Here is a 17,492-nt window from a genome sequence, read left to right as displayed (position 1 = left end):
AGGTTCGATTCCTGGCCAGGGCACACAGGAGAGGCACCCATCTGCTTCTCCACCCCTCCCCCTCTCCTTCCTCTCTGTCTCTCTCTTCCCCTCCCGCAGCCAAGGCTCCATTGAAGCAAAGTTGGCCCAGGCGCTGAGGATGGCTCCATGGCCTCTGCCTCAGGCGCTAGAGTGGCCCTGGTTGCAACAGAGCGATGCCCCAGATGGGCAGAGCATCGCCCCTTGGTGGGCATGCCGGGTGGATCCTGATCGAGCGCATGCGGGAGTCTGTCTGACTGCCTCCCCGTTTCCAACATCAGAAAAATACAAAAAAAAAATTTTTTTTTTTAAATAAAGATGTAAACATCAGAAAGGGGATCTGAATTTTATTTATATATTTATTTATTGCCTGTGCACAAAAGTAAACATGACGCCTCTCAAAGGAATGAGTTACGGGAGCACATAATTCATTCCCTCCAAAGAGGTGGCCTGGCCCACCTCTCTCTAGGTGGCAAAACAACACCATAACTTGCTTGCGTCCGTCTCTAACAGATAGCGACTAGCCCAGACTGGGAGGTGTTTCTCTGAAGATGTGCAAACGGAGTGACCTAAGAAGAATCTATCTGGTCTTTGTCCCTGGTCCCTAGCACAGGATTTCAAAAACCCTATCCACACCTTATCCAACATGACCTGCATCCTTGTAAGAAGAGGATACGAGAACACAGGTCCACATGGAGGACGGAGACCCTATGAAGTCCCAGGAAGAAGAGGGCCACCCGTCTACAAGCCAAGGAGAGAGGCCGCAGGAGAAACCTTGCTGACTCGATTGGACTTCTAGCCTCCATAATAGTGAGCAAGTCAACTTCTGTTGTCTGTGATATGATCCTTTGTTACGGCAGCCTCAGCACACTAACCACACTGGTGCTAGAAGTGTCTCTGTAATGTGACTCCGGGTGGGTGTCCACATAACTTCAGGATGGGGACTGTCCACTAGGAGGACCAATCACATGATTAAAAGGCTGGAGCTTTGGGCACCTGGAACTCAAGGGCGGGAAGGGGTGCCGGAAGCTGAGTTCGAGCATGACTGACCCAGCGGTGCCTAGGTAACGAACCCCCAGTAAAAACTCCGGACGCCAGCGTGGAGAAGCTTCCTGTTTGCTGACCCGACAGCTGTGCTGGGAGACGAACACCGGGATCCCAGGACAGGCCACAAGGAAGCTCTGCACCTCCTTCCCCACGCCTTCCTCACGCGTGGCTACCTTGGGGCAGTTCCTAAACCGCACCCTTTGTAACGAAACTGCGGTGGTAAGTAGAATGCTTTCACTGAGTTCAGTGAGTCGTTCCAGCAAATCATTGAACCTGAGGACGTCATGGGAACCGTGAGAAGGGTGGCCCCTGAGGCCCGTGGTTGGCTTCTGAAGTGGGGGCAGTCCTGTAGAGACTGAGCCCTCAGACCTGTGGGTCTGATGCTGGCTGGCTCCGGCAGGCAGACTGAGTTGGGTTGCAGAACACCAGTGGGTGTCAGAGAACGGGCGTCAGAACATAACAGCCTTCTGAGAAAGGACCCTGTTGTTTGAACTCTTGTCACGAAGCATTTTTTTTCTGTTGTTCCAAATGTAAAGTGTTCCCTTCTTAGAAGGAACATTCCTCTGAAATTATTTAAGGTCCTTTATACTTTTTAGACAGCAAACCTGAGTAGACATTAAAGTGAAATCAAATACTAAAAATAAAATGCCGATTTTGGACTACAGTATTTTTTTTTTTTTTTTTGTATTTTTCTGAAGCTGGAAACGGGGAGAGACAGTCAGACAGACTCCCGCATGCGCCCGACCGGGATCCACCCGGCACGCCCACCAGGGGGCGATGCTCTGCCCCTCCGGGGCGTCGCTCTGTTGCGACCAGAATCACTCTAGCGCCTGGGGCAGAGGCCAAGGAGCCATCCCCAGCTCCCGGGCCATCTTTGCTCCAATGGAGCCTCGCTGCGGGAGGGGAAGAGAGAGACAGAGAGGAAGGAGAGGGGGAGGGGTGGAGAAGCAGATGGGTGCTTCTCCTGTGTGCCCTGGCGGGGAATCAAACCCGGGACTTCTACATGCCAGGCCGATGCTCTACCACTGAGCCAACCGGCCAGGGCTGGACTACAGTATTTTGAGAACTCCTCAAAGTCTAACAGTTCAGTGTGAATAGAAATAATATTTACGGTTTTAGGATATTTATTTATAATATCATAGTGACATTTAACTCTCAGATAAAAATACCACACAAAGTAGAGCATTTTTATGATAATATCTAATGATAGCTAGTACTTAGATCTTTTTCTTTTCTAGATTAGGCATACATTTACATGGGAAATGATAGATTCAAACTCTAATGTTTATTGTTGTTTTTTTTAAAGCTAACACAAGGACACTTAAAAACAAAAAGAGAGGAGGGTTTTTAGACTAATAAAGACAGAAAATGTGCTAAAAAGAAGAGGGGTTACCTGAGACAATAAAAGATCTACTTTGTAAAATACAGTACATGACAATGCTGGTAGACTTTCCCTATAATCACTGCTCAAACAGAGTTTAAAGTCTTGAGATGAAAAGAGAGAATGGAGTTTGAGAATGTCTTTGATGAAGCATAGAAAAGGATTTACATTTAGAAAGACCAATCATTATCTTAGCATGAGCACAAGAGTTCTTCTCGTCCTGGCAGAGGGTGAAGCCACTCTGAGTCTTCATTGTAAAAGCGAAGAAAGAGAGGCAGGGAGAGGGAGAACGCCAAGCAGCTCGATCTCCCAAATATTTTCAAGAGCGCACACTTTGCTCATCCAGACAACCCACATTTCTGGCAACACAACAATCTGACTTACTAAGAGCCAAAGTCTCTAACTTTGAGACTTTGGCTGAATTTAAACTAGCGAATGAAAGATGTGTGTGTGTGTGTGTGTGTGTGTGTGTGTGTGTGTTTTTGAGAGGATTTGAAATGGGAGAGTTAGAGTAAAAACACGGATGCCTTCCTTCCTTGAAAACCATCCGTCCGTCATTTTTCAGATTGACATTGAGCACCAAAGTTTCTTGGAGGTGGTCAAGAAGAGCGTCCACAATTCCTTCGTAGAAGCAAGAGTAAAGGCATTGCCTAAGGGCACATTAAGCTGAATTAGGTCCAAATTCCTTTTTTCTGGGAAAGAAACAAAGCAGCGAAAAACTGGGACAAATGTGGAACAAATGTGACAGCATAGAAAACATCAAGACCAAAGCAATTACTCCTTTATTCTCTGAGCATGCAATCATTGCTGTAGTGAGTTCGAATGATATTTGACCCCAAATAAAATGGGAATTATGTGATTTTTTTTTGCTCTGGAAACTAGTTAAGAAATTAAGAGGAATGTGAAGGTTATGGTTATTAAAATAAAATTTAGCCCAAATCACTCATATGTTTAATGGAGAAAAGCAATTGTTTACAGATGTTCTCATGGGTGAGAGAAAGGCCAGAGTCCACAGTGACCTGAAGCACATCAGACATTTCTTTTAAAGGGAAAACTTGTAATATAACAAAATGTTCTCCAACTCCAACTATATTTTGATGACTCTCAAGAAACAGAGCAAATGGATATAAATTGTCACTTCTTTGTGGTATTTAATAAAACTCAGTTATTTGTAATTTACCTTAAAGCAACTTGGCCAAAATATCATGTATATAATGTCAGAGAGCTCAATGTAGGTTGTGGGTATATGGCTCGGTATTCATTGAACAATTCTATTTTTCTGTGTATTGAAATTGTTTATAATAAAAAGCCTAAAAAATCAGTTAATTAAACAAGTACTTTTTAAAACAAACTGTACAAAGACTAAGTAATTCAGTTCTCCCATGAGCTAGTACCAAAAAGAACCCAATACCATTGAAGCTCTTTGAAAATTTGGTTAAAAGACACCAATATAGACAGCTTTCTGTCTTAAGTTTATTTGAAGAGTCCCTATTATTTTATTACATAATAAGAACTGAGACCCCTAGGAAATAAGGGCAGCGAATAAATTTACATTATAGTCAATTAAACATAAAAATGTTTTGGTGTTTGTGTGTATGCCAAATGAAGAGAATGAAAGTCTAAAACCCATAGGTAGGTTCCCATCTCGGTGGAGGATATCTACCCCCAGGGGATTTATACTTAGGAAAGAAGAAAACACTTATACACACAATAATTAGACATGAGAATAAAAAAAATAACAGAGCTAAATAAAGTACAATCGTAAATTAAAATGTATTACAGATACACAAATATAAGACATGTCTGATAGGAAGAGTGTTGGTCCCCCAAAGAGGTCCAGGAATGAATCCCCAGAACCTGAAATATTTCACCTTCCTTGGCAAGAGAGGAAGTAGGTGTGGGTGTCATTAAGTTAAGGATCTGGAAATGCAGAGATTGTCCAGGACTGTTCTGGTGGGCTTGCTCTCATTGCAAAGCTCCTCAGAAGACAGTAGCCGGAGAGTCAGAGATGTGACCAAAGAGGCAGAGGTTGGAATGATGTGGGGTGACAAGCCAAAGAATGTGGGCCTTCTCTAGAATACAGAAAAGGCAAGGAAATGGAGTCTTCCCTAGATCACGATAAGGAATGTAGACTTGCCAACTCATTTTAGATTTCTCACTTCTGGAACTGTAAAATAATAGGTTTCCGTTGTTGTAAGCCACTAAGTTTGTGATAATTTGTTATAGCAGCAAGAAGGAACGAATACACCACATTACCAATGAGGTAGTGGTGAGGAAGGAGAAAGACCGATATCTATTAAATAGAAAGGGCTCCGTGAGGGAGATGAGCTGTGAGGGGCTCTGAGGCTGTGCCTGTTGGGGACTGCCTTGTCGGCATGTCACAGAAGCTGTTACAGCAGTGTAAACAAATACGCCGCTTATGTTCCCACACCACAGGTCTGAGAGTGGGCGAGTCAGATTGGTACAGGGAGTCTTCAGCCTCATTTTAACTTCTGGTTCCTCCATCCTTCACATGTGGCTTTCAGCATTATAGTTGCCTCCTAACCACAAGATAGCTGCTGCTGCTCCAGTTCCAGCCTAACATCTTCATCCCAGATAGGAAGAAAAAGGCAACAAAGAGGAAAAAGTGGGAAAGCAAAAATCTCCTGGAAATCTCCAGCAGATAAGCTAGAACTGTATCACATAAACATTCCCAGCTCTGAAGAAAGTGTGTGTGTGGGGGGGGGGGGGGGCGGCAGCCAAAATGTAAGTTAATTTCCCCAAACCAAACTAGGATTCTGCTAGAAGAAAATAAGAGAAGATACTCTTTAGGGAGGTAACTGAAACAAATGACTGACAAGTTTTGACTAGTTGCAGAAGTCAAGATGGCATTCTAAACAAGACGGAGCATCACAGACTCGGGTGGAAGTTAACCTTGAAGGGGGTCTCTAATCTGTGATTCTCGTTCCTATCTTGGCACTATTCTTATGCCCATTAACTGCCTACTAGTATCTTTGCTTTGTGATATGGATTATCAACAACACCCACTTTCTACTCCCCACCGCATCAAACTCCCTGTGCGAGGGAAACTTCCAGAACCCTCGTCCCCCAGACAGAGAGATGCTGATGTGGACAGGTAAAGAGCAAGGACATCTCCTGGACAACCATTTACCAGTACGATCAGAGTACGAGCAGCTCCCCACCACCACCACCGGCTCTGGTTCTCTCCTGAGTCCACCCTTAAACCTCTTTTCCCTGGTGGTCTCCCCTAGGGAGAGATAGAGTGTGTGGCCTAAACCGGATCTTATTTACATCAGAATGAGCCTCGCCTCACTTTTCCTCAGCCTGCTTGTTAAGATGACCCCAGCAGAGAGGCAGAATGGATCTGTGCATGGGAGCGTGCCATCGCTTGCTGCTAGAAACCCTTAGAACAGACCAGACAGGACTCTGGGGGAAGAAGGACAAGGGAGAGAGGGGCCTGAGCTATTTCCAGCCATCCTGGTTGAGGCCCCTGTTACGTGAGCAAGGCCCCTGTTTCTAGACCGCTCACTCCAGCTCAGCCAGCCGAGACCAAAAGAACGGACCAGCCAGCCCACAGAATCCCGAGGAATAATAAATGTTCGTTGCTTTTAATGAAGTTTTAGAACTGCTTGTTATGCAGCAAAAGATTTAACTGATAACACCGCTTTCCCCGGGATTTAACATTTCCTCAGGATTCAGGTGTTTGAATCTCAGGCCAAAGAAACCGACAACTATGAGTTAATAAGAGACAATATTAGATAAGTAAAATGGAGCCAAATTATGGCAAAATTTGAATTTTACCGAATTATGGTAAAAAAAAAAAAAGAGTTAGGCACTGAGGAAAGACAGGAAAAGAACATGATGAAAGCAGTATTTTAAGAAGATGTTTCTGTTGGGATGTTCAGTACATCTGTAGGAGGTACTTGCAGAACTATAAACTGGAAATAGAAAGGCCATTGTGACACTGTCCCTATAATTCAGGTGAGAAGGGGAAACCAAAGGCCACTAGAAAATTAAAACAAAAGTTAGAACTCTTACCAAATCTTATGGTTTGTATAATTACATAAACATCACTGATCGTGGCAGAGACAGCTGGTGGCTCACCAATCCTGACTCTCTTTCCTCCCAGGCCCACAGCTCGTCCGCATTTCCCAGACTCCTTTGCAGGTTCACAGCCCATCCACATTTCCCAGACTCCTTTGCAGGTTCACAGCTTGTCCACATTTCCCAGACTCCTTTGCAGGTTCACAGCTCGTCCACATTTCCCAGACTCCTTTGCAGGTTCACAGCTCGTCCACATTTCCCAGACTCCTTTGCAGGTTGGTGTAGCTGTGTGACTGAGTTCTGGCTGATGTAATGAGGGCAAAAGTACTGTGTTCCACTTCCAGATCCGACCCATACAAGTCCCCTGCGGGATTCTCCGTCCTCCCTCTGTCTTCCCTGACCCACTGGCTGAAAGGACAGGACTCCAAGAACAGAGGGAAGGCCAGAACCACAAAGAGGACATTAGGTCTCCAGATAGCCACAGGGACGGCTACCCACGAAGTAGAAACACCTGCCGTGAACTCTGTGGGGGCAAGAATTAAACCTCTATTATATATATTAAGCCACTGAGATTTGGTGGATTGTTTGACCTGGCAGCTAGCATTTCTTATCCTACAGAATACAACTATATAACTTCAAGCCTAACGATTTATAGTACTCCACCCTCTCCCCCCCCCCCAAAAAAGTGGTAGGATGCTGTATTTCAAAGCACAAGGAATTGAGAATAGCCCAAGCAAACAGAAAAATTTAATGAAGTTTGGTAAACTTAATCTGAGACTCGTAAAAATGGAACTCATAACCCACTGTTGAAAGGGCTTATCTTGCTAATAAAAAGCAAACAAGGCTGAGATATGGCATCACTCCAAAGTAAACCGGTAAAGCCCTGTCTGGAAACCCAGGATTCTGATAATACATGCAAATTAGAAAGCATTTAGCTGGGGATAAAAAGAGAGTGAACACGAATTAAATGGTTGTGGGCATACTCCAGAAACCAAGCCCGGTGAAAATCACTGCTTTCCTCACACAAGGTAAAAATTCAGGGTCAAGTTCAGTTGTGCCGCTGACCTCGGCAGCTCCTAAAAGTCCCCCTCTGTCGAAAACCAAGCACCAGAGACTCGGTCTGCACTTGCCCTGCTGCTAATTGTATCTGTTGGAAGCCACAGGCAGCCACAAAGAGAACTGATGTTCCAGACCTAATTCTGAGAAGTTGGGGAAGTGTGGTTGGTGATTGGATATGACAGGAAGTGACCGTGTCCTGTGGGGTCTTTTATAGAGGAAATGAAAGCTTCAAACTCCTGGACACTGTACATTGGCTTGAGAAAAGAGGACATTTGGTTGTTTTAGAGTTAAGACACACAGGACCAGAGATCCTGGAGGGTAATTTGGCACAAGACGGTTCCGATTTTTCACAAGTATGAAATTCTAGGTATGTGGTCCTGCATAGCCAGTCCTTTGTGAGAGAAAAGTAGAGGAGCATTTAATTAAAGAACCCAGCAAGAGTCCATAAAGGCTCGCTGATTAGCCCAGACTTAAAACCTGCAACAAATAGCAAATCCAGGTGCCATGCACGCGGCACCCGCCCCCTCACTGCCACTCCTGGACACCCACGTCCGCGTCAGTCCTGGGGTCTCTTTATGCCCAAGGGCTCCCTGCTCGTCAGTCACTTGCCAACCTGGCTGCACTCCGGAAACCCCTGGGAGCCTTATAATAGCCTGCTGCTGCTGCCCTGCATGGTGCGCTCAGAGATCCGGGAGAACTGGGCTGGCATGCGCCCCAGGCCTGGCACTTCACAAAAGCTGCCCAGGGGATTCTAAATGGGCACCCAGGGTTCAAAACCGCCGAAGAACTCTGGGTCCTCCCAAAGGCGGCTCCTTCCCATGTGAGGATGTCTTATGGCCCCCGCCCTACTTATCACCGGGTCCCCTGGCTGTGCTCCACCAACACTTCCGGTCGTAATTGTGGGCAGTTCACACTGAATGATGAGTGAACAAATAGCCCGTGTTCCTCTGAGAATGACAGCCCTTCTCCTCTTCATCCCAACAGGAAGCCAAACTTCATGTCCACTCCCTCTCCCGTTCACCATGACCTTGGGGTTCTCCCCTGCCCCTCAATCCTGCTGTCCTCTGCTGGAGGACCCATGCCCCACAGAGACCACGTTCCTACACATTGGCCTCCACGCCCTGGATCTCAACTCCAGTGACTCTGTCTCTGCCGCCCCTGCGGTTTAGCTAAGCTGACCGGGCACACAGCCACGACGTTGTAATCGCAGGGCCTACCCACCCACCCCTCATCTGTCCGTTCTAATCGATCCGCGCTGGTGTTGTCGGGAGAGGGTTCCCGCGTGCAATTCCAGCCTTGCTGCTGCCCCAGAGGCAGGCAGCCATGTCCTGCTCAGGTGCCCCTCTGCCTCCCCATCGGTGACAGGGGACAAGCCAAACTCCCCTGCGAATCATATGAGTCAGGATCGGGTACGTTTGCCAGAGACGGAAAACTCCAAATGCGAGTCATTGAAACCGATTAGAAATGTATTTTCTCTCTCAGACAGAAATCTGGGTAGGTGGTCTTGGGCTGTAAGGAGTCCATGGCATCAGGGACACAGGCTTCCTCTCTTGTTCCTCAGGTTGACATGCTTGCTTTTCAGAATTGAGATGGATGGAGAAAGGGACAAAGACTAAACAAACAAACTGAAAGGACATTGTCATGCTCTGCTGTCTTTAAGAGCCTAAGAGCTGCTGTGTGACACTCTGTTTACAGGATTTGGTCACCTGGCCACCCCCAGTTCCAAGGGAACTTGGGAAATGTAATCTTTAACCTGAGCAGTTTTGTGCCCTGCTAACACGTCCATAGCTACTGAAGACGGGGGGAAACAAATATTGCCCCCAATATTTGTCTCTCCTGTATGGGACATGCCACCCTCTCCTGCCCACTCTTCTAACCTCATTTTCCTCCAATTTACCCCTCACATTTTAATTTCAAAACTAGAATATTTGACATTTCATCCAATACTCCTAAACTATTCTAGTTTCATCACTTTGCACATGCTGTTCCCTTGCCTGGAATTTTCCCCTTCCCCCTCACCTGCTGGCAAACACCTATTTCTCCTCCCCGAGCTGATTGTCCCCAGTGCTCTATCTCCTTCCACACCTCCCACCCTTTGGACACAGAGCCACTGAAGTAGTTGCATCATCACAGACAGTTGTTTGTTGCCACATCGATCTCCTTCTGAGTTCCTGAAGTGCTGGGGACTCTTTTTTTTGCTCCAAATTGCCACATGTAGCCCGGTTGCCAATCTACAATGCATAGGAAATGTCTGCAGAACAAAGACTTGCAGAGTATAAGGGGACTTATACTTCAGCCAGTACAGTGCTGCATTTCTTTTCTTTACTAAGATTTTATTTATTGAGCCTGACCAGGTGGTGGCTGCAGTGTCGGCCTGGGATGCTGAGGACTCAGACTCAAACCCCCGAAGGTCACTGGCTTGAGCATGGGGTCAATGGCTCGGCTGGACCCCCCATCTAGGCACATATGAGAAAGCAATCAATGAACAACTAAGGAGCTGCAACTATGAGTTGATGTTTCTCATCTCTCTCCCTTCCTGTCTGTCCCTGTCTCTCTCTCTCTCAAAAAAAAAAAAAAAAAGAAACAGTAAAAAGATTTTATTCATTGATCTTACAGAGAGAGGAGTAGGGGCAGAGAGAAGTATCAACTCAGAGTTGCTTCAGCTTCGTTGTTCATTGATTGCTTGTTTCTTGCCATTTCTGCCTTGACTGGGCAGGCCCAGGGTTTCGAACCGGCCACCTCAGAGTTCCAGGTCGAATCTATGACTGACTCTGAAGCTGCCGGGGACGGCTGCCAGCTCCCGGTGTCCACGGCTGTGGGGTGGCTGCATGGCTTTCCCTGTTTACAAAGGAGAGAGCACGGCAGAGGCTTCTTCACAGAAAATAAAAAAGAAGAAAAAGAGTTTGCCTGAAGAGAGAAGTCATTTCTTTATCTTCTAAACATGGTCCTGAGGGAGAGCACAGAGGGTTCCCTAAGCTCCCTCCCTGTGCCTTCAGGAAGAACGACAAAATGTCACAAGTCTAGAGCCAGGATGCTACACGGCGCATGAAGAGGTTAGAGGAGGTCCCCGGGGGACAAACATCACTCACCATTACGACCCAGTCCTCTGCTCAAAGCTACGATCTGATGGGGGAGAGAGCCAGCCTACCCCTGCCCGGAAGTCCACCCTGGCTGGCAGCGGCGCCTCCCCGGGAACAGGGAGGCCACGGAGGGGCCGCCTCGTCCCCACCCCGGCCCCGCCAAATCTGCCATTCTTCAGAAAGGCAGAAAGGCTATAAAGGCTCTCCCTTTGACAGAAACACTCAGAACGTCAGGGAAAACACGTCCAGGCAACTACTAGTATTACGGCTGCCAGGTTTTGCCGAAAAGCAAATATTAAAATATATAGTCAATAAAAGATATTTTAAGAGAAAGCAATTAGCTAAACTGTACTCTAGTTTGTTATTCAGGGAGTGTGAAGCAGCCAGGCATGTGAACAATTCTAAGCCTTGATTGCATTCTCTTAGGAGAAGAGCCACAGGAGATGCGTCCTGAATTATTATAGATGAGTCCTGACATCTCTCCCCAAAGCCCCCTAGCCGCCAGCGTTGACGTGAGCTTACCCAGCGAATTCCAGTTCCAGGAAACGGTCGTAAGGAAATCATCCGCGATACACACAAAGCCATTTGTAAAAGCATATGTAACTCATCACTGTTCATGACAGCAAAAAAGGAAAATAAAATCATCATCTCACAGTCGAGGATCAGCGAAATATGCTGCACAGCCGTGAAAAAAGGACGCTATAGACTAATACTGATTTTCATGGGAAGACATTCATAAACTCAAATAAAAACATGAAAGTTATAAAAGAGCACATTCCATGTGATCCAAATTTTATTTTAAAATGAATTACTATATCTTATAATATTACAAGATACTTTGGCTGGGCACGTGCTGGGCGGGACCCAGGAAGACGGCAGATTTGCACTATGTTTCTCCCGATATAGCCGTGCGCGCTCACGCTTGGCATTGCTGCGTGTCTGACCACAGTCTTTGTGCGCCCACAGATTCAGAGAGAGAGAGGGAAGACTTCTGGAAGACATTCGCTTCGTCCTCTTGAGATTCACAGATTTATAAATGGTCTGGTGGGGAGGGGATGAGAGGGAGTGAGAGGGCCTGAGTCTGAATTTTAGGAAAGAGGAGTGAGACTCCTACAGGGAGGGGAGTGTCCCGTGTAGGTGCAAGGCGTCGGGAGCGGAGAGGGCTGACTTGGGGTGGTGAACACGCAGTGCAATGTGCAGATGCTGTACTATACGTAGCTCTGTACACTTGAACCCTATATACTTTCTTTTTTTTTTGTATTTTTCTGAAGCTGGAAACGGGGAGAGACAGTCAGACAGACTCCCGCATGCACCCGACCGGGATCCACCTGGCACACCCACCAGGGGCGACGCTCTGCCCACCAGGGGGCGTTGCTCTGCCGCGACCAGAGCCACTCTAGCGCCTGGGGCAGAGGCCAAGGAGCCATCCCCAGCGCCCGGGCCATCTTTGCTCCAATGGAGCCTTGGCTGCGGGAGGGGAAGACAGAGACAGAGAGGAAGGAGGGGGTGGAGAAGCAGATGGGCGCTTCTCCTGTGTGCCCTGGCCGGGAATCGAACCTGGGACTTCCACACACCAGGCCGACGCTCTACCACTGAGCCAACCGGCCAGGGCCTGAACCCTATATACTTTATTAACCAATGTCACTCCAATAAATTTAATTTAAAATTAATTTTGAAGAGCAGTGAACAGGTCTTGGCATCGGGGACTAAGGATCAGGAGAGTAGCCGCTGTGTCAGGCTCTCTGCTGCTCAGCTACCCTGGAGGAGAGCTGTACCAGGGGAGCCCTAACCCTTGGGGCCCAGGGGTATTTCTGTGGAGCAGGGAGGTAAGTCAGGGAGTAAGTAAGCAAAGACTCCCTCGTCCTAGGAGGTGCCGCTGCAGTCACCTGTTCCGTGGTGGTGGATATTTGAGCAGGGCAATGGGGGTTTCCAGATGGCCAGATTCCTGCTGGGCTGCCAGGGCCTCCACACAGCTGGCAGTGACCACCCAGCTTGGCCCAGTGGTAGGGGCAAGAGCCACTTCCCTACAGAAACAAGATTCACAGGGGCACAAACAACCTTGCTTCGGGCTTCCCTCCACCCCACCCGACTCTCATCCAGCGGAGCCTATCGTAGAAGGAGCCAGACCCGTGAGAGGGAAGCCTGGATCTCTGGATTCTCAGGCAACACCAGCATTCCTGTTCTGCCCACCTCAGAGCCAGCTATCCTGGGCGGCGAACTCTCTCAGAGCCATGGCCAGTGGGCGCCTCAAGGGGGCGTCTGAGAGCCTACACTACCTGCAAGTAGAAGGTTCAGGACAATTATTAGGGGCAAATTAGCCACCTCTCCCGCAGTAATTCCAGAAATACAAGGAAAGAAAGAGGCTGGAAAGAGCTGGATTTCATCATTTGAGGTACCAATGTGGGGGTGGCTGGGGGCGCAGCAGGGGGTGGAGGGGGGCACTGTCCAGATGATGATGAATCCTTGTCCAGCACACACTTGCCCCACAGACAAAGGACTCTACTGAGAACAAGAATTCTTCGATGTGTTTGGAGCAAACTGTGTGTACTTTTAGTATAGGAAAAAGTAAAGATTCTCAGGTGACTAGCAGACTCCAGCGAAAATGAAATTAAGGGAATATTACAGGCTACTTTCAAGTGTTTACTTACAAGAGGTTCAAGAGAAACAAAAGGAAAGTTAGCCTCAGTAGAAAAATTGAGGGACGTGGTATCCTAAAGGGCTTAGTGATGACAAAGGACTACAACTTTAAAATCCTCTTGGTGACCACCTCTGTCCCTCCCTTTGCAAGCATTGTATGGACTGGAATTTCACAGCCAAGTCCACGTGCTCCCCTCTGCTAGACCCCTCTGAAGAAGGGTTGGAGTGAGGAGGCGGTGGTCACAGCAGCCGTTGCGTGCCTGGATTGGGGATGTGTGTGGAAGGGGTGGCTCACCAACAGAGCACAGCCTGGCCCACCTGACGTGTTTGCCCAGTATCGCTGCCAGGCTGGGGGTGGAGGGAGTCTCCCTTCCTCCTTGCCTTGAGTGCATATTCTGCCAAAAGACAGAAAACGCCTCCTGTCTTACAGTTTTCACAACTGAGATGTCTTGTTTAAATCTTGAAAGCTTTTTATTTAAAGACCCTGGAATCCCCAGAGAGTGGAAGAAGAGACTGAGGAAGAAGATGCAAGCAAGGCTATAGAGTTTAATAGGCTCTGTGCCCAGGGCACCAGCATAAGAGAGAGATGTAAGAACCTTGACCCAGAAAATAATGCCATAGAAAATGCGCTGCCTTAAGTTAACATCTGGTTAGAGCCGGTGGTTAATGACATCATCTCAAGGGTGATCATATACTTTATTGTCCAAATCAGGGTATCAGCCTGAAAGGGGACCCAATTTATATTTACACCCAAATAATAGGCATAAAATCAGGACAGTCTTAGACCAACCAGAATGTATGCTCATCGAATTGTTTCTAGTCCTATAGTCCATATGTCTCTATTGGGTTAGCGCAGAAAATCAAGGCAAAATTTAGAGGTAATATGAACCACTGCATTCTTAATAGATGTACCAAAGCCACAAGTCCAGGAGACTCCAGACTAAATGCTAGGAAGCCAGTTATTTTCAATAATTGTTTTAAGAAGTAGGTATTATCAAATGCGTTATGACTAACCAGGATTTTTAAAAAGATAGTATTATTCTGTTTTCATAAAGGTCCAATTTAAAAGGATGGCCCAAGGGATCTTGGAGCTTACTGCTGTTTTCTAGAAATTGATGGTAAAATGATTAACGACATAAAGTATATAAATGTTTGTTTATGTGACCTAATCTCATATGGCTAGCCCCTGGGGGATTCTGAGCATGATTGCTCTCCATCTGGGAGATACAGGCTTTCAGTTACACCTTGACAAATACCGGCCCCACTACGTCCTGAGTTTAAAAATATGTAGGACATTGCAGAACTCTGCAGCGGTGAAGAAAACCGGCGAGCCCTTGATGTCCACTCAGGTCCCTCAACCACAGGGCAGTAAATCCCTCCTTCCTGTTCTGGGCTCCAAGTTGAAGCGATCGGGTCAAAGCTGTGGCTCCGTGGTGGAAAGGCAACCGCAGGGACAGACCACGGACAGGAACTCCTAGAGGCACCCCGTGGCCCCAGACCTCCTGGAGGCAAGCGTGCACTTGGGGGGAGAGTTTGTGAGCGTGCATTCAAGACCGCGGCAGACTTCGAAATGTGAGTTCAGTCTTTCGTTTTACACACTTGCACTGTCTCTGAGGGGGCGGAGCTGTTCTTCGTCCAGATGGTTCAAAGGAGGAGAAGCCAAAGGTTTTCGCCAAGTGGTTTATCCAAGACTGAAACTCAAGATGCTTCCCATAGACCGGCCCTCCTGGTGCCAGAGGACAAGCCCAGCGCAGAGCTGGGAGTGTGTTTAAGGAGCACTTCTCTGGCTGTGAATGGTAGCCCCTGAACGTGCAAGCCAGCCGCTGGTGTGCAACTAGATACTACTGGGAGAGGGTGGAACACACCTCAGGAGAAGGTGAGAGAGCTGTTTTTCACAAACACAAAGGGAACAGAGGAGCGTCCTGAAACTGCTTTAGGACTCAGCGAAGGCTGTACCGAGCCAGTCAGGGCAGCGGCTCTTTCTACTATGTTAGACGAGATGAACTGTGTGTCACTGAGGACACGCTGTGGGGCGGGGCAGCCCCGCAGCAGCAGGGAAGTACCTGTCAGGGCTTGCCGATCAACAGCAGACCCCTGGGGAGCCAGAGCCAGAGCAGCACAACAGGTGGCTTAGGGCATGCTATGGGCTGAACATGGGTGCCCTCCCAAACTCCTGTGTTGAAACCTAATCCCCAAAGGGATGGTATTTGAGAGTGGGCATTTGGGAGGTGACTAGGTCAGGAGGGCGGAACTCTCAGCAACGGGATTAGTGCCCTTATAAAAGAGACCCCACAGAGCCCTTCTGCCACGTGAGGACACAGTGAAGACACCATCTCTGAACCGGGAAGTGGGCTCTCACGCGCCACTGAGTCTGCCAGCACCTTCCTCCTGGACTTCCCAGCCTCCCACAGGGTGAGAGGTCACTTCTGTTGTTTATAGGTCTCCCCATCTGGGGTGTGTTGCAATAACAGCTGAACAGACCGAAACAGGGGATGAAGCCGCTGAGCTTGCTGGGTTCCCAAACACCCATGACACATCCCAAGGGCTCCATAAGTGGATGGAAGCTGCTTCCACACAATGGAAATTCAGAAAGAACAAGGAGGGTGAATTCTACAGCCGTACGCTAATGTGGCTTGGTAAATACAGGTCCCACAAAGAAGACGGTCTGTTTTCTTTCTTTTCCCTCCAACTTGTGTGATCTTAGGAGTGATGTTTTTGCTTAGTTATAGTCAAAAGAATCCTGTTTTGACGACGGACCCTGTTATTTCACCGCCCATTGCCAAAACAAAGGCAGAACACAAAAGGGGCTATGCACTGTCATCACAACTCTCTACAAAATACGCAAGGGTCAGCAGACTAAGAGGTAGGATTCAGAGAAAGGACTGTTTTTAAAACTCAGAGACGTACGATATTTAAGACCAGAAAAGTGCTGTCTTTATATATTTCTAGTCATGATAATTCTGAGTCACTGAGATTTTGGAACAAGTTTTATTCAGAAATCTTTTATCAAAGCCTTTTAGAAATAAATAAGATTACTTTCTCTATAAAGATGTCAGATTTGGCAATTCACTCCATGCTGATATCTCCGCGGGTCCCCCTTCCGGTCTCTGAGTGTGGGATGCCAGCTTCCGGTGTGTTAGAGAAGAGGATGTACACTAGAGTGAAGAAGTAATGGTGCTCATAGGAAAAGGAGTCTTTCTCTTTGAATGCTGCCAGTTCAGTATTGATGGTCACTGAAGTTTTATCCAGAAATGGGTTTTAAAAATATAACTCTGAGGCGGTAGCGCAGTGGATGGAGAATCAGACTGGGACACGGAGGACCCACGTTCGAAACCCTGAGGTCGCCAGTTTGAGCGCGGGCTCATCTGATTTGAGCAAGGCTCACCAGCTTGAGCCCAAGGTCACTGGCTTGAGCAAGGGGTCACTCACTCTGCTGTCGCCTCCGGTCAAGGCACATATGAGAAAGCAATCAATGATCAACTAAGGTACCGCAACGAAGAATCGATGATTCTCATCTCTCTCCCTTCCTGTCTGTCTGTCCCTCTCTCTGACTCTTTCTGTCTCTGTCACACACACACACACACACACACACACACGTATATATATGACTCTGACTCCGTTGACTATTAAAGGGCGAAGCTGTAACTGTGGCCTCCTATCTCCTAGCCCAGCACGGTCCCAAACCCCTCTCCTGCCTTGAAGCACAAACCTTCTATTCTTCTGCCATCAGAGCAGAAACATTCTCATTCCAAAAGGTGTCCGCATCTCTCACTGGACCATGCCAAACGGGATGGCCAAACAGTACAGAGGAAGTTCCTGTGCCTTTGACAGTGAGAGGTTTCTAGACACAAAACACATACATTCAACCCTAGTAGCAACTCAACTGAGAATGAATGCACGATTTTGGATATCAGTATACTGAGATGTACAGGAACCTTCCAGAGCTGGTTAAGGGGCTGGAACTTTCCCAGGAAACACATCTGTTTGTAATAGTAGGAACCCAGGTCATGACCTCATGAGAAACAACTTAACACCATTTCTCGAACTAGCAAATAACAAGGTCCAAAGGTTGCATCAACAAATGGGACTCCAAGGAATTGTTTTAGACCAGTGCAAGGTCAGGGCATGAAGACCACAGCCGTCATCTGGACATTGCACTTGGAACTCTAGTGTGTCAGCCAGCATGAGTCCCTGTCCCCCTTGCCAGATACATGTCTTCCCTGAGA

This window comes from Saccopteryx leptura, chromosome 11 (genome assembly GCF_036850995.1).
Source record: "Saccopteryx leptura isolate mSacLep1 chromosome 11, mSacLep1_pri_phased_curated, whole genome shotgun sequence".
In the NCBI taxonomy this organism is placed as follows: domain Eukaryota; kingdom Metazoa; phylum Chordata; class Mammalia; order Chiroptera; family Emballonuridae; genus Saccopteryx; species Saccopteryx leptura.
Note: the sequence above shows the minus strand (reverse complement) of the source record.